At 37.6% G+C, this 8,754-nt stretch overlaps 2 protein-coding genes across 2 annotated transcripts in view; one reads left to right on the top strand and one right to left on the bottom strand.

Annotated features, from left to right (window-relative positions):
• Window positions 1–681: 681 nt before the first annotated feature.
• Window positions 682–8,754, top strand: part of cfap74 (cilia and flagella associated protein 74) — a 150,021-nt gene continuing 141,948 nt past the window's right edge. The window contains exon 1 of the mRNA XM_088369368.1: window positions 682–1,320. The gene's annotated coding sequence lies outside the window, so the exon portion shown is untranslated. The remainder of the gene's footprint in view (window positions 1,321–8,754) is intronic.
• The window catches only part of ajap1 (adherens junctions associated protein 1), a 30,749-nt gene continuing 23,414 nt past the window's right edge, over window positions 1,420–8,754 (bottom strand). Inside the window, exon 6 of the mRNA XM_088369374.1 lies at window positions 1,420–8,336. The gene's annotated coding sequence lies outside the window, so the exon portion shown is untranslated. The remainder of the gene's footprint in view (window positions 8,337–8,754) is intronic.

Raw genomic sequence — 8,754 nt, 5'->3', positions numbered from 1 at the left:
ACCTTGAGTGACATTTTCTGTCTCATATGTTCCACCATCGCAAAGTGAATACTAAACAAATAGTTTCTGAGCTCAGAAAACTTTAATAAAAGCTATTATTACTGACTGGCTGCACAAGATAGAAGAAAAGCCAAAGCTTGGAGACATTTCACACCTTAATCAGGTAGAAAAATAGGGACTGCAGCATTTATGGCTCCTCAAGCACATATGTCATTGCTCATTTATGCCATGTTATCCTGATAAATTATAGTGTACTGCCAACCGAACAGTTTTGTAAAGCATGATGAGTTGGGGCAGGCAGAGAGCATTCAGACCATAATTATAATGGCAGCAGCAATGGCACATTTTATAATAATACCAGATGTAACGTGATAAGCACAGGCAGTGAATACATTTAAAAAGTCTCTTTTAAGCATTTGCAATTCATGACATGTACAACAACATACAAACAATGCAACACACAGAAAAGCAAACAAAACCACTGCAACACTAAAAAAAAAAAAACATCTGACACAGCACCATGACTTGCGCAAGACAGGAACACAAACCAATGAATTCAACAGGCACAGGTTAATCAGCCGTGTGAGACACAGCTGGCTGAGGACAAGGGCACGCAAGGAGCTGATTAGATGAATTGGATGGAGAGGTGCAGAGCTAATGACAGCAGCACAAACTAAAACTAAAGTCACCAGGAGAGCATCTTGAAAAGCAAGGAGCAACATCAAGCCTAATGCAAAGCAATGGAATCCCCTCTGAAAATTGTCACAGTTGAGATAATAGCTCACTCCTTGAAGTCTAATTGTAGCTTTAGTTTTCATTTTTGGTAATGGTGCAATTAGCTTTGTGCAGTGGCTGAGACAGGTCACAAAACGTAACTTTTTATTCACAGCAGGGATGTGTTTGTTACCTTAATTTAAAAATCCAATGCTGGTTTAATTTGTTGACAGCACAATCCTAATACAGTGGATCATGTTCAGCAAGGCATGCCTTCCAGTATGATGCAGCTGTTAAAGAACCATCACAGACCACTGCAGAAGAAACAACCACATCATGGACTGGGACAGGGAAAAAATCCTAACAGAATCTAACAAACTAAAGCGGTGGATCAAGGATGCCATAGAGATAAGGAAGCGAGCAAGCGGGACCATCAACAGGGACGAGGGTGCGTACACCCTATCGCACACCTGGGAGTCCCTTCTCCAAAGACCCTAACCCAGCTCGACGGACGTTGACAGGCCTGCCGAGCCGGCCAATGGATAAATGACACGTCGGATGACGGCTCTGAGGAAAGACTGGAGAATCAGTCGAAACTGTCGGCAGGTAACAACTTAATTTTTTTTTTTATTGTCCGAACAAAGGAGATTGCTTATATAGCTGCAAAAGAGGAAAGACAAATGCATAAAGAATCAAACTTAAATGGATATTTAAGTATTTTATTTTGTGCAGTTTGTCCTGAACACTTCTCACTGGGATTCATGTCAACAAATTTATTATAGAACAAGCTCATGTTGTTTTACATTTTATTAGGAGCAACATCAGAGTACTAAATGTACAGAGGAAGAATCCAATGAGAATCGCATTTACAGTGCTTGCAAATACAGAGCTTAGTAGTACAAGAGTAACCAAATCAAAGTCACTTGAAAATTGTAATGTGTACCGATACCTACAAAAAGAAGAGGTGCGGTTTCTCAAGACAAAACAAACAAATTAGTTATACAACAATTAGCCGTCGCGGAGACAGACTTCTTTGTGAGTTGTGTTGTTTGTACGTGTTTGTAAATACAGGTCATAAAGTCATAGGTCTTGTACAAAAGTTCACAGAGGTACTCATGTATATATTAAACACAAATATAAAAATGTTTCGATACAAAGTACAAACCTCTCATTTTTATGGCAACAACACAACTTGAGTCAAGTTTCTCATGATAGCTATGAATTGTGATTGTACTTTAGAACAGTGTGTCCCTCTCAACCAAAGAAAATGTGCCTATTCAACTTTACTCTTGAAAGTATATTTAATAATTACACATAGTTAAATATTTAATGTATTAAATAATTATTTTAAAGCCCTCTTCCAATGTGATTTCAGGATCCGTCTGTGGATCGGAACATTTGTCAATGCATTCTTGATTCTATATCTGTAGTTTGGAACTGAGCTGTTAATTGGGTTGGTTGCTATCTTGATGGCTGGATTGACAGATTCTGTGTGTGTCCTTCTATTCTTGGTTCCTTTTAATCATGTTGTGTATTTTGACGCAGAATTTGTCTGAAAGGCTCTGCGGAAGGAGAGCTGGTGTTAAGTAGTATCAATTCAACTCTCCACTTCCTGCATGGCTGTTAGACAATTCTATTGTGTATTTTGTCACATATATGGATTATACCATGAAACAATCTATCCAGAAAAACACCCCAGTATTTTGTCTCATATATGGATTATACCATGAAACAATCTATCCAGAAAAACACCCCAGGGTTGGTTTGTTCAAAAAGCCAGTTTTTTTTTTAAGCAGCGCTCTAGTTTTGTGTGCTACTTTGGGATGCTACGTAATGAGAAGATACTATAGCACCTTAATGTGTCACGTTTTTCCATCTTTTCCCCTCTTTAGTTTAATCCAATAGTGAGGTCCGGCCTGTGGTGGAACTGCTAATTAAATCAGGACATTGTGTCACGCACTGCCTAAAAATGTGGTTGTATTAAAAAGTAAGATACCTATTGGCAGCGCCACCTGTTTTTTTGGGCAAGGGTGAAAAAGTCATGTTTGCATTAGTCTCCTTCAAGAGCCTGTTTGATACTGCAAATTGCTGCGTCAGAGTTATGACTGCAGAGCCCACATTTGTTTACCTATAAATGTGGGACTGAATTTGTCAAAGCTGGATCTTGTCTTTACACAGGGGCTGCAAGTTTGCACATTTAGATAATTAGATACACGGCAAAGCCAGTGACTGTGATGGTGACAGTTGCTTCCAACACAAAGAGCCACGGGCAGAGAGTTTGTGAGGTGTTACTCGACTTTGGTTGCATGGAAGCTGGCAAATTCACAAGTCAAATTCAACCCTTGATGGCTTACACACAGGACAGCCAACGAGGTTGACTCGGGTGGCAAAGTTTTGAGATGAAAAATTATTGATTGGATGGATAACTGCTGACCTTAGATTTTGGGAGGAGAAGACAGGGCAAAATTAACTAAAATGGAGACAAAAAGCTCTTTTTTCACATTTTAGCAAACCAAGATAAGCATGTCTCCTCATTTCCCTGACTCAAACATTTTAGTAGTCAAATGAGCCATTTCTTCGCCAAGTAATTCCTTTGGTGTTGATTGTAAAATCAATTCCATCTCACCGCAAGCGAGAACACAGTGGTGGTAATTAAAGAGAATTCGTACACTGAATTTGCCCCACCATCTGCCTTGTACTCATAATCCTCTTTCTCTCAATATTGTTCACAAATCGGTCTCAATCTGTTGGAGTAGTTCATCGTCTATTTGTCATTGTAAAATTGTTTTAAGAGGAAATTGTTCTTTTATATACGTTGAATGTCTTAGATCTTTTGAGTTCTGCTGATGAAAAATGCCAGCACCTACCAAAGTGTAGTTTTGTTTAGGGTATAGATAATTGCCAACATTAATTAACACGAGTGTGATATGGCAATGCAGTGTCCCCATCTTGACCGGATTTCTTGCTGTTGGATTGATTGTGCTGAGAGGAGCTCAACTGAATGGGGAGATAAGGAAATGGAAACAATAGTCTGAAAATATCCGGTTGTTGTCACAAAGGCATGTCTAGTCTTTGGTGTCTCGTTAAGACTTTTCAGCTACTTGCCTGTTTTTTCTTTTTTGAGATCATTACTAGAATACACCAATCTAATAGGCAACAACTACAAGATACAAAGAAGAAGGCAGCAAAGCACGAGCATTAGTTTCTTATATATCAGTTATGATTTTTTTTTTACCCAACTAAATGTAATTCTGGAATGCCAGATTGAGTTCCAGAAATTCTAGTCGTAATGAAAACAATTTCAGAGTAAACTTGCTCAAGTTTCAAACTTTCTGGCATGGTTAAAGTGGTATCAATTTTCACCACTAAATGGGTTTGCAGTTGCCAGATACAGTGAAAGTAAGTCAGAAACAATTAAAATATGTTCACAGTCTTTCTGGGAGCCTAAACATGGTGAACATTAGTCTATGTGGCTCTGAGTACATATTTTCACAACGTGTTTTGTGTGTGATGATTTGGGATTAGTGCAACTTGGGTTTTATGTTTGTGATTCATTGTTTCCCAGCATAACATCAACAGTAATCTTAGTACAAGTAGCCACCACTCACTGCATGGAATTGTAAACAAGCAATTTGTATCTCCACAAGGAACATAATTATCATTTCATCAGTTTTGTTTTCATTGGCAGGAGGGCAAAATCATAAGCTTTGCAATAGGGACTTCATGCAACCATCATAGATATTTTCCAATTCGTTAAATATTTTAATTTGAAGGTGTTACTGTGTGACAGTTACAATTTGACTTGAGTAAAACTCAAAGTTTTGCTGATATGCCTATGGGTAAAAAAAATGATTCCTAATACACATATGGTGTCAACATGCTCCAATTTTACTTGCTCACTGAATGACAAGATGCCCACATGCAAGGCAGGAAAACAAATTAGGAACAAACCAGTCATGCAACATGTAGTGGAGATAGCCCCTTTGACAAATAGCTGATTTGCTATTTTGAAAAAAAAGATAAAAAAGATTTAACATGCTCACAGACGTGATGGTCATGTAAATGTTGACTTGATATTTTGCATTTTCACTACGTTATGAGGGGAAAACCAGATGCATTCCGTGACAAACCAAAAGTTCTTGGTGGCACTGATAGTTTAATCAGGGGATCAAAAGTTGATGTGGTGAGGTTCATCAAAAGACTGAGACTGTTTCTGCAGAAGCTTTTTGACAGGCCATCCAATATTTAAATATTTCAGTTATCTTATGAATTATTTAAGACGCACAAGACCGACCATCATATCTCTGTGACTTGCAACTCAAGAGACACACACGGAGTTTAAGGTAAGGCCCAAGTTGAAATAACACAAGTTTATCCTTTGATACAATTTTCCATATCGCATCAGGCACATCTCAAATTGTGGCCTTTGGAGTCGGCTTCAATTTGTTTCATTTACACATCAAACCTATTGCCATAATTGCTGTAAATATTGTAGTAAATCATATCTTATTTGGCAAAATATGTTACAACATAAAAGTGTGACAAATGAATGTAGCACTATCTTGTACAAAACCAATTGGTTGGCTTCCTAGCAGCTACTGTAAGGTTTGTACCATTTATTTTTCATGTGATGAAACACGGTATATAATAATTACCACGTAAATGACAGTAAGTCATTGGTTTCCCAGCCGAACATGAATACAGAAGAACCAAAGATGTCTCATCGTCACTGTTTTTCCCGGAAATTAAGTTCCAGTTTCTGATCTAATTGCAGCGTCTACAGAAGTATTACACTGGTTGTCTAAAGATATCATACATGTACTGCTTGAAAGTGCGGGTAAGAAGCTTGGCACAAGGTTAGTTTTGTGTTTTGAAAGAAATACCGTAATTACACATGTAAACAAAGACACTATCTCAGACCTAGCTTAAATTGTCCCGAAAACGGGCAAAAAAAACCTCCAAAAACCCAAAACGTTACACACCTGTACACAAATAGAAGCAAATATATATAAAATACATTTACACATGTATAATATACATTTTTTTTTCATCATAACCTTCTATCCATTAAGATAACACTCTTCATTCAAAAATATATATGTTATGTCAAAGAAGCAACTCAGCAGCCTGACACACGAGTGAGGCTGAACTGGTCTATGTCATTCATGAGAGTTCGGTTTTCATGTCGGAAATGGGCAAAAAGCAGTTTTGCGCCACAGTGTTTTTTTCCCAGGCCATCTGGGTCCCTCCTTAATAGCTTGCATTTATGATGATGATCTCATGGGGGGAAACCTGTTGCGATGTATCGGAAGGAAATGACTATAAAACCATAATCACCATGGTGACTTCCGGTGACCAATGCAGTTAAGTCCACATCTGTCAAGTGCTATCTACAGCCAAAAACATTTATAATTGCAGAAATGTATTTGTGCTTTGTACAAACCGACAGTACATACAAAAAGTCGACCCATCGGTGGCTTCCTAAAAGCACAAACATAATCCATTCTTTCAAAAATTGTGTTTCATTGGGAACTTATTGGAGCTCAGAGGATCTCATGAGAGCCCTAGGGTGCTTTCACACTAGCACCTTTTGGTCCGTTTCGATCCATCGTGTGTTTGTATACCCCCTTGGTGAGGTTTATTTTGTCAAAAACCCAGGTGGAGACCAAATCAAGTGGTGGCTTCCAAACAAACTTGGCACGGTGTTGTGTTGAAAAATAAAATCTGCTGCAGCTGACAAAAATAAATGTATATTACAGTGAGATAATGAAAATAAATCATAGCTGAAAAGGAAGACTTGCACCCTTATCCCACTGAGTGGGCGAACATTTCTGTTGGTAAAGGTCGAAAAATACGCATTGTCAGAGTTTGTCAGGCTTCATTCAAGGTCGCAAAGGTTCACCAAACAAAATGTTTGCCAACAGTTTTGGCGTGTTTGCTTGTCGCAAGGAAATTTTTGGAGTGAACGGCTCTAGCTTCTGTTTGGTGATTATTTATGACATTAAACGAATCGTGACAAGAATACAATATTTGCTGCCTTTGAAAACACTCGCAATTGTCGGCAGCTGAGAGGGATAAGGGGTTTGGCAAACTAGCTTTCAGTTTTTCATGTATAAAGTGGCCGTGTGAAAGTTAAGTTATTTGCAATGGCGCGTTTAAGTGAAAACGCACATACAAAAAAATCTGAATTAATTTTTTGGATTTGGGTGACTCGTGTTGACGTGCTCAGATTTTTTTTTTTTTTTAAACCATGTGACACCAAGCCGGGGGGGGGCGTGAATATACAAAGCACTCAACTGTTTAGGACCAGAAAAGGAGAAGTATGAAAGCCCGCCCTCCTGTTGTTCTTATCTATTAACTTGGGTAAAAAACATTCTTCGCATGATCCCCAGTCACTGACTTGTTGGGTCAGTCTAAATTTTGGTTCTATGCAGACCTGGATCCTGAGTTACCCCTTTTTTGTATTAATTAGTCTACACGTAAAAGTGATTTAGTTTGTATTAGTTATATTTTATTATGTTGTGTTTCATTAGACTGGTTTTGTTTTTTCAGATTTTATAAATATTGACCAGCTTCATAGGTGGTGAAACTATTGTCTCATAAATGGAATAAACTTGGTAAAATGTCACTCAAGAGGGTTTCATCTTGTATTTGTTTTCCCATTCATAGGAATAGTCACATCTATATTAAGACTTATTCGCTAGTTAGGCTTGTTGATTGATCACTGAATCATGAACAAATATAATACTGATCTCAAAACTGCTTTTGAGGGTAATAATAAATTAGACCTGAGGCAGACAAATGTCCTGTCCAGCTGTACGCAGTTTGTTATATAGGTGTCCCTACTGAATCCATTCATACATGGGCAGCTGTGAGATATGTTGCAGCAAGCAAATGTACTTAAAAAAAAAAATTCAATTTTCCCAGTCATTCAAATCAGGGAATTAAATCTCAAACAGAAGTATTTCATAAGAGTGGAAAATCCAAGGGGCTTTGAATCATTGTCAGGGGGTGCGGTCGACTTTTCTGTATAAAAAATAGCAGTTTTATTTTTAAAATGGGACTTTATATTATATTTTGTCTTCCATCTTTCCAGTTTATTAGTTTTAAATAAATATCTTCACGACCCATTTTCAAAATATTTCGTGAAACTACATATCCAAATACATTTATAGCATTTTGACATTTCTTGAAAAAATAAACAAGAAAAAAGAAAAGAAACAAACAAAAAACCCAATGTTGATACTCTCTTTGTTTAGTCCATTGGTTGTCATTACAACTTTTTTCTATCCAGGTTGTGGCACATAGTGGCATTATTGGCACATTGTTCAGAAATTGAGTTCATCTTCCACCCGCAGAAGCCTCTTTGGGTACCTTGGTCAAATCTTATACATGTATCAATGATTAGATGTATCAGTCATTTTCACAGTCTTGTCCACATATCCTGTGAATGTACCAAATACGGTATATAGTCTACGTCTTGATGATGAAATATGGGCCGGGTATGAACTGTGACTGCTCTGGATGTCATCTCTAGAAAAATAAATATCTTCACCAGTGTCCAAAGAGAGATCACACTACGTTACAAAAGAAGCCGCTCTGTCCATTTGGACATTTGGATCCTGCGGAGATATAAAGCACAAAGTAATGAAACTTGATTAGGAGCTCGGTTTTAAAAAAAAAAAAAAATGTCACTGCAACAACTGATTAAAACTCTTGTTCTTGTTATATAAAATTTGTTAGTTGGAGTTAGTCTCTTACCCCGGCGCCCCCAAAGCATATAGTACATTATCATGCATTAACTATTGCCTTTCCATTATAGTGCCTAATAAATATATATATATATATATATAAAGGCACTCATTCCTTATAATCTCTGCAATATAAGGAATGAGAGCCTTTTAGGAAAGTAGCAACGGGAACTGAGACTAATGTATGTCTAGGATCAAGAAGATGCTTTACTCTGACTACACGACCTGCAGGAAATGTATTCATTTTCAAATAAGAGTCAAAGGCAAACCTAATACCTTCCCCCGGGAT

The sequence above is a fragment of the Syngnathus floridae genome, chromosome 2 (genome assembly GCF_059516105.1).
Source record: "Syngnathus floridae isolate MCC-2025c chromosome 2, RoL_Sflo_1.0, whole genome shotgun sequence".
Lineage (NCBI taxonomy): Eukaryota > Metazoa > Chordata > Actinopteri > Syngnathiformes > Syngnathidae > Syngnathus > Syngnathus floridae.
This window is presented reverse-complemented; position numbering and strand designations above follow the sequence as displayed.